The sequence below is a fragment of the Malaclemys terrapin genome, chromosome 4, assembly GCF_027887155.1.
Source record: "Malaclemys terrapin pileata isolate rMalTer1 chromosome 4, rMalTer1.hap1, whole genome shotgun sequence".
Classification (NCBI taxonomy): Eukaryota; Metazoa; Chordata; order Testudines; family Emydidae; genus Malaclemys; species Malaclemys terrapin.
Window position 1 is genome coordinate 138267941 of NC_071508.1, and position 25893 is coordinate 138293833.

The 25893-nt window shown below is 44.7% G+C and overlaps 1 protein-coding gene, 1 long non-coding RNA gene and 1 pseudogene across 9 annotated transcripts in view; 2 read left to right on the plus strand and 1 right to left on the minus strand.

The window, feature by feature from the left end:
• Positions 1 to 9342, minus strand: part of SYNE2 (spectrin repeat containing nuclear envelope protein 2) — a 262085-nt gene extending 252743 nt beyond the window's left edge. For 7 of the 8 annotated variants that reach the window (XM_054026015.1, XM_054026014.1, XM_054026017.1 and 4 more), the window contains exon 1: positions 9234 to 9341. The gene's annotated coding sequence lies outside the window, so the exon portion shown is untranslated. Of the gene's footprint in view, positions 1 to 9233 lie in introns of all 8 variants that reach the window. The other variant, XM_054026012.1, reaches the window with a different exon arrangement.
• On the plus strand, positions 5901 to 6210 carry LOC128836019 (histone H4-like; annotated as a pseudogene).
• A 6245-nt stretch (positions 9343 to 15587) lies between the features above and the next one.
• On the plus strand, positions 15588 to 25365 carry LOC128835359 (uncharacterized). Its single transcript, XR_008444638.1, has 3 exons — positions 15588 to 15772; positions 18690 to 18768; positions 22658 to 25365. It is a non-coding gene; the product is annotated as an uncharacterized LOC128835359 (long non-coding RNA).
• The last annotated feature ends 528 nt before the right edge of the window (positions 25366 to 25893 follow it).

The following is a 25893-nucleotide window of genomic DNA, read 5'->3' on the forward strand; positions in this document are numbered from 1 at the left end:
CATTTTATGCCCGGCAGTTATTGTAGGTGTTGCAAATGGAAACTGTCAAGCTTTTTAATGTGCTGTTGATAACAGGTCCATGTTTGACATCTGTAGAGCAATGTCGTGAGGACAATAGTGTTGTACACTTTGAATTTTGTCCATGGACAGAGTCCATGTTGCTTCCAGATTCAGTGATAAAGATGACCGCATGCGGTGCTGGCTTTCTTAATTCACTCATTCACTTCATGATCCTCATCACTTCATTACTTATTTGGCAGCATGAAAAACAATCTGTTTGACTGCTTGAAATGTGGTACCTTCCAAAGTTACTGATGAAGCTTGGTAAAGCTGTTGAGGAGCTGGCTGGTATACAACCTCAGTTTTCATTTGACTTATGGTAAGGCCAAAGTTAAGAGCTGCCACAAAGTGTTTTGCAAGATCTTATAGTGCTGCTTCAGGAGTGTACCACCAAGGCACAATCATTGCTGTAAAGCAGTTCCTTGATCAACACTTCAATCATCTTGGTATTTACACATAGACGAGAGAAATTAAAAAGCTTGCCAGTGCAAAAGCATATAAAGATGCCATTTGAAGAGCCATGGAGGGCTTCCTCTACCAGCACAGCAAAGAACAGACCAAAAAGGCTAGGTTCCTTGCTTCATCACATTCATGATTGGAAATGGGTCCATAAGATCACCATCAAAACATTAACTCTTCCAGCCATGCCTTCATAGACTAGCCAAATGATATTAATAAATTTGTCTGGACATCCAAATTTAGCGAGCAATTTCCAGAGGGCAGGGCAGTTGACCGTATCGAAAGCTATAGTTAGATTGAGAAACATGAGGTACAAAGTTTGATGCTGTTTGTGACATTTTTCCTGTAAAATCATGTCAACACTACTCTACTGAGCACAAAAGCATAAGCAGGGGCAGCATCATTTGCTATGGGGCAAGTTGGGCAGTCACCTCCCACCCCCAGACCTTGGTTTATCCTCTCCACCCAGATTTTTCAGAGGCCTATATGCTCCATTATGTCTTCCACTCTCCAGCCCCCCCCCCCCCAACTTTGCAGGATAGAATTGCATATAATGTTCATATGCTGAAACAACTTTGCTCCACCTAGAATTTTTCTGAAATGACACCCCTGCCCTTAAGAAAGCTTGTAAAGAAGGCAAGCAAGGAAAGCATGTTGGCAACACTAACTTTCACCCCATTCTTTAAACAAAAAAATTACATACTCAGTTACAGCCTGATACATGTTATCCAAAATTATTGGGAATGTGTTCAGTTATTGTAATCAATACTGTACACAGACAGGCATTTCACATGCACAAGCAGGCACTTCTGAATCTATACTTTTTAAAAACAATACCTGTTGTATTTCAGAGAGAAAAAGAAATTGACTTAGCCTGCTCACAAGGCACAGTCACTATCTTCAGCAGTAGGAAGAGGTGTCATCGCTTTATATCTTTCTAAACAAAAACAATCATTGAGAATCCAGATCTAAAACAGAGCCACAGTTGCTAAGAAAAACACCATCATAAACAGATGCAATAAGATGACTCATGAAGTAAGGCCATATCTCCGCACTTCAGAAATAAATCATGAGAAAAATTACTACTGTTCGTTATGCCTGATCTTTCAAACCATGTTTCTTGACTGTTTCTTTATTTAGATTGGGGGGCTAGGTTGGAAACAGTACTTAGAACTTGTCTACACATGGAGTTATTCGGGAACAGTTATTCCAGAAAAAGTCCACATGTAGACACCCTTATTCTGGAATAAAGATCCCTTGTTCCCGTTTAGCTTAACATACTTTGAAAATGAGCTAATTGCTGAGCTAAACTCTATTTATGGAATTCATTATCAGTAAAGAGGTTTTATCATTCTTACAGTGAACTCAATGCAAAGACTAAACAAGGGCCCATTTTTCTTTGAAACAAGCGCTTCTCAACAAAAGAGAGAACTTGACCTAGAAATCATATCAAGTCTGCAAAGTTTAAAACTGTAGCGTGTGAAATATTAGTATTTTTCTTTTGTTGCTATCATTTAAAACACAAAACTGAAACCAGCTGTTGGGGAGAGAAAGCATTTTAATCCCATTCAATCATTATCCAGCAATGCTTGCTGCTTCTTGAATTGGGTCATTGTGTCTATGCTTAAAAACTTTGCTTCACAAATAAAAAAATATCTAGCTCCCTATGGGCCTGATCTAGTTCCCACCAAAGCCAACTGAAAGACTTGTACTGACTTCAACGGACTTTGGATCATACCCTATTGGGGGCGGGGAGGGGCGAGAGGGGGGAAGAATCCTTCTTTTGTTTATTTTTCCATGTTCAGTTTTTAACCAGGTATGAAGGGTATAGCACTTTTTAACAACTTGTTCCTAAAGGTGACTTGTAAATTTTTTTTTTTTTAATCCAGGAATTTAAGTAAGATGTTCTGAGTGCCCTAAATCAGTAGCTCTCAACTTTTCCAGCCTACTGTACCCCACTCAGGAGTCTGATTTGTCTTGCGCACCCCCAAGTTTCACCTCACTTAAAAACTACTTGCTTACAAAATCAGTCATAAAAATACAAAAGTGTCACAGCACCCTATTACTGAAAAATTGCTTACCTTCTCATTTTTACCATATAATTATAAAATAAATCAATTGGAATATAAATACTGTACTTACATTTCAGTGTAGTATATAGAGAAGTATAAATAAGTCACTGTATGAGATTTTAGTTTGCACTGACTTCACTAGTGCTTTTTATGTAGCCTGTTGTAAAACTAGGCAACTATCTAGATGAGTTGATGTATCCCCTGGAAGACCTCTGCGTACCCCCAGGGGTATGTGTACCCTGGGTTGAGAACCCCTTCCCTAAATAACTATGGTAAGAGGGTCATCCACAATTCTACTAATGCAGGGACTGATGCTGCAAGTTGTTCCACACAGGCAAACCTCTGCACCCAGTCAGAGCCCCAGTGAAGGTCTTAGGGCCTAACCTTACAAGGCCATCAGCATCTTTGCCAATGTGTTACGCAATCTCAACTCCTGTTGATTTCAGTGGAAAATGAGGTCACTCAGCACCCAGCAGGAGGTGCTCAGCATCTTGAAGGACTGAGCCCTTACTATTTAGCAAAGTATTTGTTACCATGAGAAGCTCTATTCAATGGGACTACTCATAGTAGTAAGCACTATGCTGGGTAGTAACTGTTTACAGAATTGGGTCTTTATAAATTATCTTTTCTCATAGCTAATTAGATCTTGATATCATATCTCACTAGCTTCCATTCCATGTGACTGAAACCCAAGCATGCATTTATCGGGTGTTGTCAGACTGCTACAGAAAGAGCCAACCTAGAGGGTTTGGGTAAATGATTTTATTTTAACATAATGCACTGTTTTTCCTAGGGCTTTAAAAAAATCTAATTTTACCACCTACTGTATATGTAAGTTTAAAAATCTAACAGAGCTCATGTACAAATAACAAAAACAAATGTCCTTGTTCCCCAGAGGCCAGCTCCAGTTCCTTGCAAGGTTCACTGCTAGGCCTTACTCCAGCATGCGCTGTGCTGGCGATATATCACACATATAGCAAGAACCAGCTACAGTAGAGAGGTGGAACCTTTCACACTAAAATCCACAGTAAGTCTCAACTCCTCCGACATCAAGGGTCAGTGCAAACCAGACCTCTCACATGTCCTCCTTTCAAGGGATATCACTCATGTCAGTCTCAAAGTTATTCCCTTTCCACACAAATTTGGTCTCCCCTCAATTTTATTGTTAAAAATTATTTACATCAGAAATAAAGACGCATGAAGCTGAAGTTCTAGAAAGAGTCATTTACGCTAAATGAATTACTTCCACAGCACTTTAAGGTTCCTGCACAGACAACATCTGTACGCCCATGACCACAATCTTTGTCACACGGTGTCTGACAGTAAGGCATTGGCACGTTGAGATGTATGATGTAAACATACATCTCTGGAAAGACTGGGATCAACCTAGAGCTCTCCTTGCTCAATGTCACAGGTTGGCTGCTGGCCCTTTAAGTAAGCCAGGCTCAGTCTTGCCTGAGGTCTTCCAGCTAGCCCCCAGTTGATGGTTAGTGACCCCAGCTGCAAGGAATCAGAAAGGACTACTGAAACAGAGCAGGGAAGTCAGTGTAGGAGAGATGCAGAGGAGGTGGGACTTACCTGTAAAGGGAAGCCTCGCAGTCTGGGGCTGGCTGGGACTAAAAAGCTGAGCCATAAGAGTAGAGCTAACTACTGTGATAAACCCCAGGAACAAGGGGCCAACTGTCCAGGGACACAGTCCTGGGGCTGATGTTCTGGAATGGGAACAGGGAATAGAAGAGACCCACAGAGAGCAGTACGTTCCTGTGGGAGAGCTCTTACATAGGGCCTACCTGGAGCAGGGAGACCTGTAAATGGAGCTGCTAGTGTCCCTGGAGACAGGAGGCAGTGTGGGAATCCTGTAAGAGGAACCAGAGAAGCTCCGCAGAGGCCAGAAGAAGGGGACTTCAGAGGAGCCCCAGAAGAACAGTAAGCTTGGGCATTTGTTTTGGACTTTTTGTTACCCGAGAAAGGGAGTGAACTTTTATGTGACTTGGCCAGAGGGCCATGATGCCAAAGACCGGGGGGGGGGGGGGGGGGGGGAGAAGCTGTTGCAGGGCTGAGGAAGTGACCATCGGGAGTGCCAGAGGTAAGGTCCCCTGCCAACACTGCACCTTGATACAAAGGGGCACTACTTGAAGTGAGGATGTGCCATTACACCAAGACATAGACCCCTTCTCCAGCAAACTTAGCTTTGACTTCTCTGTTCTTTTATTCTCTTGCATTCCCTTTTATGGGTAACTAAATACCTATATTCCATGGCTGAACTTACTTACAGTGGACAAACTGTATTGCCTTTCCCTCTAGTTTTACTACACTACACAAAATTAAATCATCACTAAGTCTTGCTGCATAATCATTTATGGCAACTTGGCTTCTGTATGCTTCCAGCAGAATAGGGCAGGTGTTTAATGTAACATGCTTGAAAAACCGCAACCTCCAAAATGCTCAAGAATACTATAATCTATTTAAACAAGGAGTCTGGAGGCACCTTAAAGACTAACAGATTTATAAATCTGTTATAGATCTGTTGGAGGAGAGATAGCTCAGTGGTTTGAGCATTAGCTTACTAAACCTAGGGTTGTGAGTTCAATCCTTGAGGGGGCCGCTTAGGGATCTGGGGCAAAATCAGTACTTGGTCCTGCTAGTGAAGGCAGGGGGCTGGACTCAATGACCTTTCAGGGTCCCTTCCAGCTCTAGGAGATATAGCTATATATATATATATATATATAGCTATATCTCCATATATTAGGTGCCACCAGCTCCTCATTGTTTTTGTGGATACAGACTAACTCAGCTACCAACTGATACTTATAATCTATTTGTTTAAAAAAAAAAACCTCAGAACCCTCAAATAATTACTAATTGGGAAGACTTCATAAAAGGACTTTAAAACCCACAAGAGCCAGTTGTGCTGTATTTTAAACAATTATAGTCCATTTTTTAAAGTATTTAGGCATTGGGCTTGGGCTCCAAAGAGTGAGATCCACACAGGGATTTAGGTGTTACAATGCTGAGCATCATAGTGTCTAACCTTTAGACACCTAGAAAATCACAGGAATGACACACCAATCCACAAAGCCTGAGTTAGGTGCCTGGGCTGCTATACAAAGAGGAGAGCTAGGCACCTAAGACTACAATCCACAAAAGCCAGCATGCTAGGCAGCTCCCTGCCTAAGCTAGCCAATGGGAGATGCTGACAACAGGGATGTGTGCTAAGCTCTGCCCATCTCACTGGGGTAGGGACCTAAGTCTTGTTGAAGGAATGAGTTAGGTGCCTGCTTTGCTCTGTGTTAGCTGCCTGTTTGTAAGATGTCTGGTCGCGGCAAGGGCGGAAAGGGGCTGGGCAAGGGAGGTGCTAAGAGGCATCGCAAGATCTTGCGAGACAACATCCAGGGCATTACGAAGCCAGCGATCCGCCGCTTGGCTCGCCACGGCGGGGTGAAGTGCATCTCGGGGCTGATCTATGAAGAGACCCGTGGGTGCTGAAGATTTTCCTGGAGAACGTGATCCGTGATGCAGTGACCTACACCAAGCACGCTAAGCGCAAGATAGTGACAGCCATGGATGTGGTGTACGCCCTGAAACGCCAGGGACGACCCTGTACGGCTTCGGGGGCTGAGTCGGCCTTTACCCCAAAAAATCTCCACACAAAACAGGGGTAGAGGTGATTCCCACCTTCAACTTTTAGTCCAGTGGTTAGAGAACTCAGCTAGGATGTGAGAGAGTCAAGTTCAATTCCCTCCTCTCTGACAGAGCGGGAGACAGGATTTAAACAGCAGTTTCCCACCTTTCAGGAGTGCTCTAAACACTGTGCTATGGGATATACTCATGTGGGGAACCCTCACTCTCTCCTGTTCAAGCTAATCCATTGTGAATAAATAATGAAAGAGTTATCTGAAGGAGGGGGACTGGATTCAGAGTCTCCCACCTACTAGGCAGGTGTCCTAACACTGGACTGAATCATTCTGTCACCTGCTTCCCCTGCCTTGAGGCAGTATTGCAGGGTTGTCAGGAGTGGGCTCTGCCCAGCAGGGGGCTAGTACTTACAGGGTGCACCCTTCTACTCCCTGAGGGCCTGCTACTGCAGCGGTTGGGTGGTCTTGGCTGGCAGGACTCAGTTCCCTGCCCCCATCTCGCTCTGCCATGGCACAGAGGAAGTGAACAGGGCTGCGCTGAATTCTGGCAGAAACTGTGCAAAGGGGAAGCAAAGTCCAGGAAAAGCCAAAATCTGGGTGGAAATCAATAAAACTCATTATTGGCTTTTTCAAAACCTGGACATTTTTTTTAGAGACCATGGATAAACACCAAAAATGAAGGGCATTCTCTAAAGAGGATTACGGAAGTGGTTGAAACTGATGAGTTTGCTAACCAGATGCAAGAGGCTCTGTGCATCCACGTTTCCTGTTCCTGGTTTTCTGATTTTAACCAAAATCAGTAGGGTTTTGCTCATTGATATCTAGAAAATTCCCTGAATTTTTACAATTGATCAGTTGAGGCATTTCAAAAGTTTTCACATTACAGACAGAGAATGCCATTGAGTTGAGTGTAAGGCCTCATAAGTTTAACCAATAATCATAATACCTGGCTGGGTGAAGCAACACTCAACTCAATGGCAGTCTCTGTTTGGTTTATAAGGAGCCCTAGTGTTGGAGGAAAGGGAGGGGACACGGGGGGGGGGAGAGAATGAGGGCAATGGAATAGGGGGAGGACATGGGGGGCACACAGAGCCTCTGCCATGTGGGCAGAAGGAGGAAGGGGGGGCACAGAGCCCCTGCTGTGTGGTGGGGAATGGGGAGTACACAAAGCCCCTGCCATGAGGGTAGGGAGAATGGAGGACAATGATATGGGGGGAGGAGGAGACACAGAGCCCCTGTCATAGGCGAAAGGGTATCTGAAGGGGCACACAGAGCCCCTAACATGTAGTGGAGGGAGAATAGGGGACAGAGTCCTTGGCATGGGGGGAAGAAGGTAATATGGGGTACATAAAGCCGTGGCATGTGAGGAGGAATAGAGGACCCTAGTATTCTGGAGAGAGGAATAGGGGGGCACAGAGCCCTTGGCACACATAGGACTTGGGGGAGTCATACACAGTCCCTGAAATAGAGAGGGGTGGGAGAGTGGCACACAGGGAGCTTGTGGAGTGGAATGGAGGGATGCAAGGAGCCCCAATGTGTGCAATGAGCTCGGCCTACAGAAGCTACTAGGGTGACCAGATGTCCTGATTTTATAGAGACAGTCCCGATTTTGGGGTCTTTTTCTTATATAGGCTCCTATTGCTCCCGACCCCCTGTCCTGATTTTTCACACTTGCTGTCTGGTCACCCTAGAAGCTACAGAGTGTGCAACCCTCTGCTATGTAGCATTTTGTCCATCACAATATGACTGTATGAGCACACACTGGTAATAAAGTTAATAATACGACTAACTCCTGTAGTTCTTATTCAGCCAAGACGCTCATGGAATTTTGCCTTAATAAGGATTCAGGCTCAGAATCCAAGTCCATAACCGACTACGTAACAATAATCTTAAAAGATAACATATGTTACGTAAGCAAGAGAGCGTCAAGTCAGGAAGAAATACAGTTCCTTTGGTTTGTGGACTCTCTCTTCCAGGTATAAGTTTACATGTCCTCCAACATCACGGTGTCTCCAAAAACACATTAGTTGGGCTAATACTCAAGAAACTAATATTTCAAAGCTGGAAAACATGGATTTTTAAAGGTTTGGCTCAATGACAGATAAGGCGATTTCACACAAAAAAAAGGCCTATGCTTCTTGAACCATCTTATTAGAGGTTTTGTGCCTTAAATCTCGATAGTTTTTCCCTACTTCTCCCAGTGCCTGCAATTTGATTTATCTTGCAAAGATTATGTAAATGGTTATGCCTGTGCACACCTGGTAGTTTTTTTTTTTTTTTTCTGACCAGAAAATGAAATAAAGGTTAAATAGAAGCCATTTGAAATATATGTTAAAAATACCAACACCTGCGTGGAACTGCATTGCTTGATTAAATAAGGCGCCTGGTTTTTCCTTAAAAGCGTCTGCTTACAAGTCGCAGGGGGCCAGGGAAGGTGAAGCTGACATTTAAGGAACAAAGGCAGCGTCAGCCAACAAAGGCTGCCAGGTACGGTAACCAAAGCCCAGACAATGAACGCGGAGAGGGGCTGAGCACGAACAGTTCTGCTCTCCAGCGTCCCACCCAGCGAGGGGCGCAGGGTCAGGGGCCGGCCTGGCAGGCGGCCCCTGGGGCTGGGGAAGGAAGGGGTCGGTGCGGTGCTGTCGGCAGGGGCAAGCGCTTGGTACTTTCCAGGCGTCTTGTCACCCACACAAAGGGCTTCTCTCGGCAGCGCTCGGCTCCCTTCCCGCCCGGGCGTGCGGCTCGCTCGCTGACATCCCCGCCAGCGCGGAGCCTGCCTCCCCCAGCCGGGGCGGCAGCGCCGGTAGGTGCCCCCGGGCGGCGGCGGCGGCAGCAGCGCCTGCCCGCAGCGGCCACACGCCGGCCAGTCAACCCCGCAGCGCCGCCAACTTTCCTGCGCGCTCCGCGGGCGGCGGGCTGAGCCCCCAGCACCGCCCTACCGCGCTGCCCCTGCTGCCCGGCCGGACGCGGACACCCGCGGCTCCAGGGGGCGCTGGGAGATACTCACTGTCCACGCAGTCCGGGGCTGCAGGGGGCACCCGCCTGCGCTGGGGGATGGGGAGCGGGGACCCTGGCGTTGCCTCGGGAGGGGACTGGGCGCGGTGGCGCAGCCCCTTGCTCCGCTCCTCGGCTGCAAACCACGCCCCGAGCCGGTGCAAGCCCGGACTCTCCCGCCGCCACTCGCGGCCCCTAGTGCAGGAAGTCGGAGCGCCCTTGGCCCGCACGCCCCCGAGCGAGGAGCCCAGCCCAGCGCCCACCTTCCAAACAAGCAGCACGTGGCTGGGCCCGGAGCCCGGCTCCCCCAGTCCGGCACCTGCCTGACGGCCACAAGCCAGGCCGGGCCAGGCAGCTCCTAATCACGGGAGGAGGAAAAGAGGGACCCTGGGGAAATGCGACACCTGGGTGTATCTAGGGCATCTGGTAGCTAGAGCAGGCAATGGTAGCCTGGACTGGGTCCTATTCTCACCCTGCTACTGAGGAGCTCTGGGACCTTGGGCAAATCGCTCCCACTAGTAGTTGGAGTTTTCTCACTTATAACCCATTCAGCCTGCTACATCCCTTCGCTGCACTGGGGCCTATGGAGTAGTGAGAGCAGGGAGCCGGGGCCGACATAGGAGTTCTCCTCCCCTCTGCCATTCCCTGGTTATGTGGCAGTGGGGAAGGGACAATCTTTGCAATTAATTTTACCCATCCCTAAAAATGGGAGGGTTGATGCCTACTTTCAGGAGTCCTGTAACACTGAATTACACCGAGTTAAACTTCTGATCCTTGGATGAAAGGAGCTATGGAAGTGCTAAATATTTTTAAACCTCACAGTATCTGTCAAAAATGTACCAATTTCCCACTCTAGCCCTGCAAAAAGCTCTTCCAATTCAGCTGGGTTGTGCTCACTAGCAGTGTGGCCATCAAGTTACTCAATACAGCATATACCACCCTGAAGAGTAGTTGTTAATCTGATTTAATTTGGGGGGAGCAGAGCATGGCATGAACAACAAATAATGTATCTAAACAATATTAACTCAATTTGCACATAAGCTAACTGTCTAAGAAATGCATAAAATAGTAGTCAATAGTTTTAGATATACATCTTACAAAGAAGTACAGTAAAAGGATATCATCAGAGTGGGAGATGGTTTTAACAGTCAGTGCTAATGACCAGACAGGTTAAAGTATATGCATCCGAAGAAGTGGGCTGTAGTCCACGAAAGCTTATGCTCTAATAAATTTGTTAGTCTCTAAGGTGCCACAAGTACTCCTGTTCTTAGTGCTAATAGTGATCACTTGGCTATGTGGATTTAAAAAAATTCCCCAAAGCGAGTTCCTATCTATGCTGATACAGTAGGTTTCTCCTTCATTTATTCTGCTAGGTGGGTATTTGGTGTTAAGGATCAAAGGCCCAATCCTGGTTCCTTCAGAGTACAAATCAATCCCTGATTGATTTAAATAAATGGAAGTAGGGCAAGGCCCCATATTTGAAGCCATTTCTCAAGGCCAAATCTAGCAGCCTTCTTATTACCACTTCAAAAATTATTTTTCCTCCCTTGGTATCCTGCTGTTAATAGATTTATCTCGTTAGACTGACCTCACACTTCAGAAGGCAACCCCTGTCCTTTCATGTATTTATACCTGCTCCTGTATTTTCCACTCCATGCATATGATGAAGTGGGTTTCTCTAAGGTGCCACAAGGACTCCTTGTTTTTGCTGATACAGACTAATACGGCTACCACTCTGAAACTTACTCAGGGTAACCGTCATAGGTTTCAATCGTTTGTCTGAGTAAGTACTGCTACATTTGGCCTCTTATTTTATTTTTCTTGTATTTTAAGACGGAAGTGAATTCCACACCTTTTTGAGTGCCACTTTAGCTAAAGAATGTTCCAGCTTGTGGGAGTGCCAGGTACGGCCAGTTGTAACTTGACAGCCCTGCCTTGGTAAACACCTAATATAATTCACTCTGCTCTTGTAACGTTCTCTATCTATGGATAATTATTTATTTATTATTTGTATAGTGGCACTGCTGTGCTTGACCCTTTTGAGGCAGGGATGAAGACCAGGTCCCTGCCCCAAAGAGCTTTACAGTCTAAATTGATCACTCACTACATCCAGATCTCTTGAATAGGAAGATTAATATAGTGTTTGCCCAAACAAATCCTTTGTTAAAAGCTGCGTGAAATCTAATTATGGGTTGAATTAAAACACCATTGAGATTGATAGGTATGAACTCACCCTTCAGTTAACATAGCAGTAAGCCTAAACCCCCACCTAAGACAAAGTGTGCATGCATCTGCCTGGGAGATTTTGGCTGAGTATTGTTTTGGGTTGGTGTGTGGGTGAGGGAACAGAAATTACACAAACTGCGAAGAGACTGGGAGAAGCAAGAAAGCCAAGCAGGAGCCTGCAAACAATGGAAATTAGAAGCCAATACCTTTGGGGATCTGGTCTGGTATGACCCTGGAAAAAGCCAGAGAGCTTTTGGGTCTAGTATTGGCTAAAGATGCTTGGGGCTGTAAGTTAAACTGCAGCCCCTTATGTTCTTGGTTCCTTCTGCATGCAAAGAGATACAGGACTGTATATACGTTCCTTGCAAATACACACAATTACATCAAAGAAAATAATTGCAACTTCAAACTGGAACATCCATAGGCCTGAACTTTGACTAGCCACTTAGGTGTTGCCCCTTTTTAACCCTAAAGAAGGGGTAGTCAATAGGTGGACTGTGGCCCAAATCCTGACCACCAGATGCTTTTGAAGGGACCCTGAAATTTTTTTATTTACATATTTAGTAGCACCATTGTTGTTGTTGGCTTTTTTTATTATTATTTTCTCTGGAGTTTGGCCCTTGACTATACCGTGACCAAGAAATTTGGACCTTGACAAAAAATAATCTATTACCCCTGCTTTAGAGCAATCTTGAGGTGGTGGTGTGTGTCTCACACATACACATATGAATTCTTCAACAACTAGCTGCTTTTACTCATATTCTAGGAATCAAAATGGCATCTCCAAATATATCAAAATGATCATTTAGCTGATTAGTAATTTTTTTCTTAAAGCATTTAGGTCACTGTCTTTGCAATAAACATAGTACTGTCCCAAACATGTTATACCAAGCTTGATCTTTCTTGTGTGGAGGGTACCAAACTGCATTCTAGCCATGCTAAGGAACAACATCTATCCCAGAGTTAAACCTTGCTCTCTTAACTTGGCTATAACATGATTTGGACTGCTCTAAACCAGCAGTACCAAAATGTGTTTTATGGCCTTGTCTAAACTTGTAAATGTTCTATCCATAACTCATCAGTGCAGCTCCTTCACTGGTAGCAGTAGTGGGAGCGGTAGTGTACACAGAGCTCAAACATTTTTACCACTTTGATGTCCAGCCCTTAGAGCCACCAGCTTCTTGTCTACACTAGAACTCCCACTGTTGATACCAAAATAGCAATCCACTGACTCTATGGGCCCCAATTACCCATCTAAAATATAATTATTTCAGGCACTCTCTTACTTGCTTTGGGTCTGATCCAACTTACCCTGAAGTCAATGGGACTTTTTCCATTGACTTCTATGGGAGTGGGATCAGGTCTTTCATTATTATAAATTATACAGTGCCATAAGTATACATGGCACTTCGTAAAGCGCAAAGACACGTCCCTGCCCAGGATGTCTACAATCTAGTTAATGCACTTAATAAGTTTGTACAGTACTTTGAGGATAAAAAATGCTTTAAATGCTAGGTATTATTAGACAGACACAATGCAAACAATTAAAGATGAGACATGATGGTGAAACAAATAATCAGCTTTGTATCCACAACTGTGGCCACCAGCTGAATCCTAGGTATTTAATATGTCATGGGCCTTCGCTTGATAGGCAGGTATCTTTCTTTCCTTATGCAGCTCTTGAGCTACAAGTACTATACTATACTAGCTAGGAGTATTTAAGATCCCTGTAGTCATGGGAAGTGCCACTTTGACAGCTGCATAGCTACTGCCAAATAGGCTAACAACAAGCCATTCTCATAGGGCAATCTTCTGCAGTCTACCAAAAGGCGAACTCTAGCTGTAAGTGGCAAATTCTACTCAGTACACAGCCCAATCATGTCCAAGATGTGTGCTGGGGGGTTTTACAGGGGATGGGGAAAGAATCTTCACACATGGACCCCAGGCTGTAAACCAGCAATGGTGCAACTCTATGACTGCTTCTGTAGCCCAGGGCCCACCTACAGGTCCTGCACAGCAGAACACCATAAGTTTCACTAGACACACACCCTTCGATGCCTGTGGAATTTGCGATAGTGAGATTAGACCCAGGGTAGAATGGAATTGCCCCAGTCTACTCTCAAGGCTATTGACAGCAATGTAAATCTCCTATGAGTGGTGGAGGACTTCAGTGCTGTCCTTTAATCTCAGTGGTTGGGTCTGTTCTCTAAGGCAGGGGTTCTCAACCTTTTTCTTAGGCCCCTCCCCCAACATGCTAACAACTCCATGGCGCACCTGTGCCACAACTGGTTTTCTGCATATAAAAGAGCCGGCGTTAGGAGGTAGCAAGCAGGGCAGTTGCCCGGGGCCCCCGTGAAGCTAAATTCAGCCTCAGGTGGCGGGTGCTCAGGACTCCAGACTTCCACCCTATGTGGTGGGGCTTTGGCTTTCTGCCCTGGGCCCCAGTGAGTCTAACACTGGCCCTGCTTGGCAGACCCCCTGAAACCTGCTTGCAGTCCCCTAGGGGGCTCTGGACCCTTAGTTCTCTGTGCAGGAGGAAGGGTGTGGGAGAGAGGAGGAACAGGTGAGATTATCCACCTTTGGGCTTCTCTGCAAGAGCACACAGGGAATGAGGAGAATTAGAGATGATTGGGGCGGGGGGGAAATAAATCCACTAACATTTTTAAATAAAATGTCTCTTCCACCCCCCACCCCACCCCCCAAAAAAATGTGTGGGCTTTTCCAACCAGCTATGCCCTCCTCTGAAATGCCCTTCTTCTGGCCTTTAGAATGAGCAGCAACTGATCCACATGACATCCCTCACCCCTTTCACTACCTCCCAACTCAGCACAGCACAGAGCAAGGGAGAGGCAGAAAAAAAAAGATATGCAGACTGAGCTCCCTGAGTCTATACTATGCTGTGGGCACTGAGGTAAAGGTGGGAACTTGGAGAAGTGTTTGGGAAAGAAACCAAGAGGGCAGAAAACAGGGCTGCCCGGGGGGGTGGGGGGTGGGCAAGTGGGGCAATTTGCTCCGGGCCCCACAGGGGCCCCCACGAGAATATAGTATTCTATAGTATTGCAACTTTTTTTTTTTTATGGAAGGGGCCCCTGAAATTGCTTTGCCCCAGGCCCGCTGAATCCTCTGGGTGGCCCTGGCAGAAAATCAGGAAGTGCTGGGAAGAGAAGAAGATGGCTCTGCCCCTGAATTCTTCTCTTCCTCTTGTGTTTAAACAGTAGTTGGCTCCTGGAGTTAACCAAACCTTGAATAATGGAGGCATTGATGGTCCACCCTTCCCCTATACCTCCTGTATTCCAGCTGTGACACCCCGGACAATCATCTTCTCCATTCAGCAAGTCACCTCCAATCATATATTTAGACTCAATGAACACTGGTTTTAAACAAAACAAAAAATGAGGGGTCAGATACTGTACAAAAGTGATGCTGCCCCCTTCCTCTCAAAGAAAGGCTGTGTTAAAACAGCGGATTATGTGGTAATTTCTTAAATTTTGGGAGCCTCAACTGGAAAGGAAATTGCAACGTTCATTAATGTATGATGAAAGGATTTGTATTAATCCCTCTGCAGATAACAGCTCCTTTCAAAATGATTTGCATTTAGTTGTGAAAGAGAATCCTATAAAACAGGTCTTAGCATCAAAAGCCAATTCAAACAGTAGTCATGATCCTGCAGGCTGGTCTACATTTGTTCCAATGCACATTCCCGTTCCCCAAAGACTTCAGTATAAGGTCTTTATAAATGTCTGTCTGAGTATAAATGTCTGTCTGTGTGGATTAGTTTGCAGGATTGGGTCCTAAATCACTACAACAGTCAATGGAGTCAACAGTTCTCCATATATCTAGAGGTAACAGTTCTTTTTGTTCTCAGCTCTGGATGCAGGGGAAAGCATGGTTCTGAAATTCTGGAATGCTATATCCTTAAAGGAAAATGGAAATGTTCTATGAAATCTAACTCTCCCGAGTCATACATGACAAATTGCTGTAAATAGCTCGGTTTACTTGCAAACCTTCCTGTGTACATGTGGGCCAGCCCAAGAAGAATGGAGGCGGGGGTCTCACAGGACATGTGACCATGTCACCTGATGAAATCCATCTTAAATCTGGTACTTTTCCATTTAGAAGGAGGGGTGGGGACCAGAGAGACAAAAGATTCCCGCCTTGTGCCTATAAAACAGGGTGGAGGAGGACAAAGAGGCTAGTCATGAGAAAACTCTTAGTTACCACCTGAGATGGCTGCTGGAACTAACAAGGACTGTACCAGGGGAAAGGATTGGGCCCAGACTAGGAAAGAGTCTAGTCTGTGAAAGAAGCTTATTGGAACATCTGAGGGTGAGATATTACTTGTAATCAGTTTTTTAATGTATTAGGATTAGACTTGCATGTTTTTGCTTTATTTTGCTTGGTGACTGACTTTGTTCTATCTGTTATTACTTGAAACCACTTAAATCCTACTTTTATACTTTTATTAATAAACCCAGAGTAAGTGATTAATACCTGGGGGAGCAAACAGCTGTGCATATCTCTATCAGTGTTATAGAGGGCGGACAATTTATGAGTTTACCTTGTATAATTTATGCAGAGTAAAAATGATTTATTTGGGGTTTGGATCCCATTGGGAACTGGATGTCTGGGTGCAGGAGTCAGGTAACCTGCAGAGCTGTTTTCACTTAAAGTCTGCAGCTTTGGGGCCATGGCCTGGACACTGGCCTCCACTCCTATATAAGTAATCACAGTAATTTTCATAAATGAAGTGAAGTTGGGGAATGTAATGTTATTTGTTTGGGGAAATGATGTGATATCTGATTGTCAAACTGAGATGTATTAAATTATATAATATCAGTAATATGAAAAGACATGACTATGGTGGACATTCAAATATGCTCGACTTCTTTGCTTCATTCTTCAGGGCTTTACATTCAAAATTTCTTGTAGGCAAGAAAAGTAAGATTGGCACTCAGAAGACAGCCTGCTGGGACCTCTTGTTCTGGCATTTAGGCTGTTGTTTGTATTGGCATCATGGATATATTTAGAAAATAGTCATCTGTTATATTTTGCATAGGAACAGCTCTGATATTTTAAGAAACATCTGATGTTCTGCATCATACGGTCTCATATTTACTCATTCAAATTCTCATCATATTACATGGCTTCCTATTTCAATAGCTATTTAGGGCCAGATTCTGCTGCCCTTCATCATGTTGGGGCAGATTCTCTGTTGGCGTTGATTTCAATGGTATATGGTCATTTATACCGGCTGAGGATCTGCCTCGGGGACCAGTATGTAACTCTGTGAACGACTCAGTTGATTTCAGTGGAACTTTCTGCAGAGTACGGTACTGTTAAACATGAGTGAGGCTAACAGAATCTGGCCCTGAAGAATATAGTGCTGTACTTTAGGGAATATTGTACTCTGTATAGGTTCTTCTATGGCACTTATCACCATAGTATTTGCACCTTCCACTAGTTCATTAAGTGATGTGACTAATGCGTCACGCGTTTGTTTTCTCATCCTCTCCTCAGCAGGAGAAGCATGTGCAATGGAGTGTTTTGTTTTGGAATTTTTTTTAACTAGTATTATACACATGCACACACACAGGTTGCTATGTTTATATTAGAGAAGGCAAGGTCATGGAAATGCAGCTTGCACTTACAGCAGAAGGTGGTGAAGTTTGTGACAGTCCTTAGTTCCTGGGGGAGTTCATGCCACAGTCTTGGGGGCTGGGCCCCAAGAAAACTTTGTCCTGCACTGCTGAGTTTTATCCACAGAAAGTTTCATTACTACCATGGACTGAAATACAATACTTTGACTTTGATATATTTGCATTACCACATACTAGTTCACTACAAATAAAGTTCACTACATAGTTTGGCACTGTGCTTCTGTATTTACTCAGGTGCAGTCCGGAAATGAAATCAGAATGCTGTAACAGGTCAGAGTTAAGATGTGTAAGAAAGCTGCGGGAAGCCTATACATATTACATCCAGCTTCTACCAGTGCTATTAGTCCTTCATTTTCATGAGAATTAAGAAGATCCCTTACAGTTGTAACTTAAAGCAAACACTGAACCCAGATCTACAGAAGCACACTGCACTTTGCCATTCACCCCTATAAAAAGGAATTTTTATTTAGCTTAGACTGTTTATTTGGCTTTAGACAGACTTTTTTGGGGGTTCTTTTAGGCTCTCTGAAGGATGATGCAGCATTTGGATATCAAAGAGAATCTTAAGGGCTGTGTGGATGCACAAAAGCACTACAAATCCTTGTGAAATTGAGGATTGGAAGTGGGAAAACATTGGGAGCAAATGTAATGTTAAAAGTATTTTCCAGAGGGTACTGGTGGGAGGAGGTTCTCACACGCTTACTACTTCAAGGCCTATCTAATAATTGGATCGTAGCTTCATTTTTCTCAAGCTCTGCAAATGCTGTAAGCAATATTGACATCTAGTGGGAAAATGTATTATTCAAGCTCTTCAGGGCATTTATAAAATTTACAAGTTTCCCAAATCAACTCTGGGCATTTCCTGGCAGTGAATAAGCTCCTGGGAGGAGTTATGCCTAGTAGGAAATGCCATGTGACAACATTGTACCTGTTATTGTAAAGGGAACATAGTTAAGAGCACTCTGAGAACATTTTGTCTCTTTGTGAATTTGTGTGCAACACGGATTAGCATGAGTTTCTTTGCATAGTAAGCCAGGCACTTCTAAAGTATTTACATCTGGTGTATTGACCGATCAGATTACTGGAACAGTTCCATGGGTGGTGGTTGTATTTTAGACACAGGAGTCTAACTTCACGGTTGCAATATTCAAATTGAAATGCTAAACCTACAAAAGACAAGAAGATTGTCATTTGGCTTCACTCTGTGCATTGATAGCTATGTACTATGATGGTTCTTTTATTATGTTATAGTATGTCACATTTCCTAATGTGACATACTATATGAAACATCCTCAGTAATTGTATCTGAAAGCTGTATTTTTAGTCTTGAAATTTAATAGTTTTGTAATGATTTGTTTCAAATGGAAACATTTACCAATCACTTACCTAGGAGTAATGTAGATGAAGGTTGACTGCATCAGATACTTTAATTTGCTTAATTTCTATTCTGCCTAATTAAAGACTTCTTTTTTAAAATATATCCAAGTCGATTCCTTTTAAGAGTTTACAAAACCTAACCTACTGGCATCTGTTCAGTTTTTAACAAAGCACTAATTTACCCCCATTTATCACTTTTCTTTTTACAGAGATGAAAACAGAGATTGTTGCATTATATTGATTCATTGGATAACAGAATCCGTTACATTCATAAGCTTGGACTTGAAAGTATCCTTTTGAATTTACTAATTCAATACCAAATGATTGTTCAGGACTAACAACTATGCAAGATATGATATATATATAACTCACACACACATCCCTCATGTTTTCTAGGCTGGCAGGGACTGACTGTTCCGACTAGGTAACACAGCCTTTCCCTGTGTGAAGGAGTCTTGTATTTCGCAATGTTCTTTTCAGCTGATGAAGCAAAAGTATGGACTCTGAAAAGATTCCTAGCCAACCCTCCTCAGTTGAAAAGGCAGGGACTGTAGTGCTGGGAATGAATGTGATCAACATATAGAGGGAAAGGGGAGAAAGGAAAAGGATCCACAGAAATGCATAAAGCAAAACAGTGAGCAGATAGTTCTCATAAAGATTTCCACCGGGATGTCTTCTTTCAGGAGCAAATTATTTGGTTATATTCATCAGCAGTTCCCCGACTGTCACAGGTTCTTGCACTGGGTACAGGAGTGATATAGTGATTTTGCTAATTATATTTTTCATCTTATTTTCGCCTTCCTATATTTGTAGACTGATATAGCTATATCTAGACAAATAACTTGAAACACACTGCAGAAAAGCAAGGGTCAGGTGGTAGAAAAGGACAAGGAAAGACCTCTCTCAGGAACTAGTGCTATTTCTTTGTTGTGCAGTACAGAGGCAGCGCTAATAAGGGGGCAAACCTGAATGGTGCTGAAAGTAATGCATACCACTCAGGTGGGGTATGTCTGCAGGGTGGCATTTTCATGCCTTATGTGCTCCTTTAGCTCCCTACATATCAGGTTGTCATGGATCCTCAGGATCGGTGCTATGGCCCCAGCTTTGGAACGGTCTTTAGGAGGAATCCTTACAGTGTGCCAGACCCCAAAGGGTCTTGCTCTTCCTCCAGGGTAAGCCATGTGGACCTCTGGGCTTGCAGGCGTCCTGCTAACAATGCAGCATATTGGGGAAACTGAGGCACACATCAGCCTCACATAAATATTACAAAAAATTCCCACTTTGTCACACAGCTGTATCTCGCTGAAATGACATTTACTGAACTGCCTCCCTTAGGAAGGGATGCTTTGCAATACAAATCAGCTAGTGAAATGAATAATGGGAACTCAGAAGAGTGTGCCAACTGGCTATAGGCAGTGAAGGTGATCCCAGCTGTGACACAGAACAATGGAAGATCTCTGACATTCCAGACACACTCTGTCTGCTCATCCATTCATTCCCTGCTTTCAAATAAGCTTCAGTGGGCATGCTGGGACTTGTCTTACTGTTAATGTACAGCAACAAATCTATTTATAATGATATTGTACTCTTATTCACATGGGGGAAAAAAAGCTGTAAGATGCTGCCACATAATTTTTGTGTGTGCAGACCGTGTCTTCATGCTCAGGGCAGCCTGCAGGCAGATAACCCAGAGAAATACTGATTGTAAAAGTCTTTCTCTAATCTAGTCTCTCTCCCCTTTTCCAGTAATTTCATGGCTCAATTGACAAACTCGGGCACTACCCTTGCTTTCCACATACTGTGACCTGCATACACAGATAATAGAATGCATTACTGAGATTAAAAAAAATCTCCAATTCCATATTCTGGGGTCATATTACAGTTACTTACCAACACTATATTGTCCATGCTTGCTTAGTGTGGCTTTCAAGCACAGATCACAATGAATTAAATATAATATCCAGCAAAATCTAAACTATTAATTTGAGTGCCAGTAGGGTGCTCACTGCTATACAGAGCATCACTGTACAGAACAGGGAGGGAGACCTGATGCTTGCCTGGAGGAGCTTCCAACATATAGGCCAGATTACTCATGCCACCTTTACTCATGGTTTGTAGTAATTTACTATGAGGCAGACTTATACCCTTATGTTGGCTTAGTAGCATGTTACTCCATAAGTAGACGCATTGATTTTAGACAACTTGCTTTTGACTTTTTAAAAACATGTACTATAGCCCAACCAGAAATTATGGGCCCGATGCAATGATTACGGGGTGAAATTATATGGCCTGTGTTTAGGGTTGCCAATTTTGGTTGGACATATTCCTGGAAGTTTCATCACATGACAATCTTTAACTAAAGATTAATCTTTAATTCCTGGAGACTCCAGGACAATCTTGGAGACTTGGCAACCCTACGCAGGAAATCAACTTAGATTACCATAATGGTCCCATGTGGCCTTAACATCTATTACTTCAAGATGAGTAAAAAGAAGAACAGGAGTACTTGTGGCACCTTAGAGACTAACAAATTTATTAGAGCATAAGCTTTCGTGGACTACAGCCCACTTCTTCGGATGCATATAGAATGGAACATATAATGAGGAGATATATATACACACATACAGAGAGCATAAACAGGTGGGAGTTGTCTTACTAACTCTGAGAGGCCAATTAATTAAGAGGAAAAAAAAAAAAAAAAAAAAAAACTTTTGAAGTGATAATCAAGCTAGCCGAGTACAGACAGTGTGATAAGAAGTGTGAGAGTACTTACAAGGGGAGATAGTCAACGTTTGTAATGGCTCAGCCATTCCCAGTCCTTATTCAAACCGGAGTTGATTGTGTCTAGTTTGCATATCAATTCTAGCTCTGCAGTCTCTCTTTGGAGTCTGTTTTTGAAGTTTTTCTGTTGTAATATAGCCACCCGCAGGTCTGTCACTGAATGACCAGACAGGTTAAAGTGTTCTCCCACTGGTTTTTGAGTATTTTGATTCCTGATGTCAGATTTGTGTCCATTAATTCTTTTGCGTAGAGACTGTCCGGTTTGGCCAATGTACATGGCAGAGGGGCATTGCTGGCACATGATGGCATATATCACATTGGTAGATGTGCAGGTGAACGAGCCCCTGATGGTATGGCTGATGTGATTAGGTCCTATGATGATGTCACTTGAATAGATATGTGGACAGAGTTGGCATCGGGGTTTGTTACAAGGATAGGTTCCTGGGTTAGTGGTTTTGTTCAGTGATGTGTGGTTGCTGGTGAGTATTTGCTTTAGGTTGGGGGGTTGTCTGTAAGATCTTGGGAGACAGACCTGTCCTCGCTTACAGACAACCCCCCAACCTAAAGCAAATACTCACCAGCAACCACACATCACTGAACAAAACCACTAACCCAGGAACCTATCCTTGTAACAAACCCCGATGCCAACTCTGTCCACATATCTATTCAAGTGACATCATCATAGGACCTAATCACATCAGCCATACCATCAGGGGCTCGTTCACCTGCACATCTACCAATGTGATCTATGCCATCATGTGCCAGCAATGCCCCTCTGCCATGTACATTGGCCAAACCGGACAGTCTCTACGCAAAAGAATTAATGGACACAAATCTGACATCAGGAATCAAAATACTCAAAAAACAGTGGGAGAACACTTTAACCTGTCTGGTCATTCAGTGACAGACCTGCGGGTGGCTATATTACAACAGAAAAACTTCAAAAACAGACTCCAAAGAGAGACTGCAGAGCTAGAATTGATATGCAAACTAGACACAATCAACTCCGGTTTGAATAAGGACTGGGAATGGCTGAGCCATTACAAACGTTGACTATCTCCCCTTGTAAGTACTCTCACACTTCTTATCACACTGTCTGTACTCGGCTAGCTTGATTATCACTTCAAAAGTTTTTTTTTTTTTTTTTTTTTTTTTCTCTTAATTAATTGGCCTCTCAGAGTTAGTAAGACAACTCCCACCTGTTTATGCTCTCTGTATGTGTGTATATATATCTCCTCATTATATGTTCCATTCTATATGCATCCGAAGAAGTGGGCTGTAGTCCACGAAAGCTTATGCTCTAATAAATTTGTTAGTCTCTAAGGTGCCACAAGTACTCCTGTTCTTCTTTTTGCGGATACAGACTAACACGGCTGTTACTCTGAAACTTTTCAAGATGAGTATTTGTGGAATAAGGTACTACTCAGCATGAGTAAGTATATCAGAATCTTGCCCGGTATTAAACAATAAAAAGCAGACCAAATGCACAGGGTGACCAAAGGATGGATTTAAGAGTATCATAGGGTTTTCTGTCTTAAATAAATAGGCATATGGCAAATCTTAGCTGGGTGAATAAAAGGGAATATTTGTGGAGAAAGTATGTTATAAGGAGGAATCTGAAAGAGGAGGATGCTTAGTGCACCATGGGAGGGGGGCATTTCAGGCATAGAGGGCTTCCTTAGACTTGTGCTGACCAAGGTTGGGCATTTTATAAGAATATTTTCTTGTGAGATTTCCAGTATGTCAGTTTACAGTCAGAGGAAAAGAAGGAATGCAAAGCCATGTGAAGTCATCTGAGCATTGCAAAGGCTTTGTATTCACATCTGGAACTGGCTGAAGGATCAGGGGCCTGTTCTTATTTTCTAAACTATTTTACCCACCCCTTCTGTACATCAAAGAGCTTTGACAGCTGTCTAAATGAATGCTTCCCTGACAGCTAGCTGGGAGGGGAAGAGTCTGTGTTTATGTCAATACAGTTTGTTCCTGCTCTGTTTACATATCATCATTTACAGCTGTGTCAGAGGATCAACTTTGGCTGGTGTTGGGTACAAATGACCTTAGTACTGCATGCAGGGGTAGTGAAATATGGTTACCAATGTTGTAATTATTGTAGCAATACAGGAAAGCAGGACTGTGCTTAACCTGTCCCAAATGAGGGGGAGCACCCTTAGTTGAAAGAATGTCATTAAGCAGGGGCTTGAATGTCCGAGCCCTGTGAAAGGGAAGGGAGGGACAGGGACTAGGACTCGGACTCAACCTCAACTTCAACTCAAACTCAAATCCTGGTCAGGAGGGCACTCGCTCACCCACCCACCTGTTTTCTAAGTGTTCAAAGAATAGAGCTAAATAATCTTCATTAGGAGCCTCTTTTGTTATTTTAATTGCTTAATCAGAGCTGAAACCAGTTGTGGTAGGACTGTATTTCTGCCCTGCCTGCTAAGAGCTAAAAACACAGAGACTGATGTGCATAAGTCACAGCAGAGGCAGAAGGTGAGGAGTGGCCAGCAGGGCAGTGGCGGGGAGGCACATCGAGCAGGGCAGCAGGAGGGGCACAGCGAGAGCAGTGAGCAGCCAGTGGAGCGAGTAAGATGCCTCTTTACTCCCCCTCCCCCACCCAGGTGGGAGGTGAACTCTGGAGATGCACCTCTGAACTCTGGTTCTGTGTAAGGGGACTGTTGTCCCCTTACTAACATTCAGTGGGGGTGTTTTGGTTGCTAGCTCCCAGCACTAAAAGGGGAGGGGTCGATGGGAAATCAGGACCCTGAGACTGACAGTCCCCAGGAACAATGGCGAGAGGCCAATGCTCCAGGTAAGCCTGATTGACAGGGCGGGCAGGCTAATCAGCATGACAGGAGGCCAGGGTGGGTCCCGTCCTCCGTGTGAGTTGGAATTGCCTGGGTCAGACAGAGTGGGGCCGAGCTAAGGAGAGAGCAGGGGCCCAAGCTGAGCTGGAGAGCAGAACCGGGCCAGAGCCAGAGACGCAGCCCAGGGGGAGCAGATCCTGTGCTGGGAGCAGAGCTGCAGCCACAGAGCCAGAGACGCAGCCCAGGGGGAGCAGATCCTGTGCTGGGAGCAGAGCTGCAGCCACAGAGCCAGAGATGCAGCCCAGGGGGAGCAGATCCTTTGCTGGGAGCAGAGCTGCAGCCACAGAGCCAGGTGTGGTGAGCAAGTGGGGCCAGCATAGGGGGGGCCTGGGCAAAGGGCCCAGCACAGAAAGACACCCCCAGACAAGGGCCCTTGCAGGCCAGACCGGGAGGGGGACCTTAACCCTACGGAGGGCTGACGCAGGGAAGAAGGGTCCCACCACTCAAAGCCCGGAGGTGTGTGGCCACCACCATTGCAAGTGTCCAACCCGCAGCGTCTCTGCAGCACGGCCAGGGCCTGAGAAGGAGCCTGGGACCTACAAGGAGCAGACTGTGACCTGCCCTGACGTTCCAGAGACACTGTTTGTGATGTTCCCTGCCACAGAGCGGGGTGATGTGTTTTCCTTTAACCTTTCACATTTTTCCTTGTTCTTTTCTTTAGATTAATTGTTAATTAAATAACTTGTGTTTGCTTTAAATTGTACGGAATAATCAGTGGGTTAGGGAGGTGCCCAGTGCAGAGAGAGTACCCCGGAGTGGGGACACCCTAGCCCCTGCCCTAGGTGACCACAGCAGGGTTGGGGGTCGAGCCCCCCCAGGAATCCTGGGCCCAGCCTTGTTGGGGTTACGAGGACTCAGACAGACGGGAGAGTGGAAGGGCAGGGAGGCCTCTGGGTAAAGGAAGTGGGAGCGGGGACTCAGATCCTTTCGCTAGCCCACCTCACCGGGGTAGTGCAGAAGTCAGGAAAGTTCCCCACAATAGCGGGACCAGACCCCCGCTTACATCTGCACTGACCAAGGAGAGCAACTGTGAGTGGGGTGCAGAGAAGGGTCGGGCACATGAAAGGGACTTTTGGTTGCTGGACTTAAGAACCTGAGAGGAAAAGGGCACTGCCCAACTTACTTGGGGGTGGGTCTTTTACTCATGGTTTATGTTTATGAATCCTGTTTGTGGTGTTTTCCCAAATTAACTCTGAGTTACTTCCCTCCTTTTATTAAAAGTTTTGTTTTCTACACTCGGACTCTGTGCTTGGGAGTGCGGAAGTATTGGGAAGTGGGATTTAGACTGGCTGGGGCCGAAAGCCGAACACTGGTCCTACTTAGTGGACCTCCTGAAACCTGTTTGTGGCACTCAAGGGGGCCCCGGACCTCTGGTTGAGAACAGCTGATGTAGTACACCTCCTCCTCCCCCCTAGCATGCCTCAGCTTCCCAAGAAGCATAATTAACCTCTAGGGCTCATGATAAAATGTTCAAAAACACATAACTGACTTAAGAGCCTAAGTCCTATTTTTAAAAGTGATGTAGGCAGTGGTGTAGTTGCGTTGGTCCTAGGATATAGCACAGACTAGGTGGGTGAGATAGTATCTTTTATTGGACAACTTCAGTTGGTGGAAGGTACATGCTTTCGAGCTTCAGAGCTCCCCACAGGTGCATGAGAGCAGGTAAAAGGCAGGTCACTCTCATCTGCCAGGTGCCTATACAGGATGGCACTCAGTCTGTGCCCAACAGGAGGATGCAAAGAAAGCGGCGGGTCCCCTGCTCCCCCTC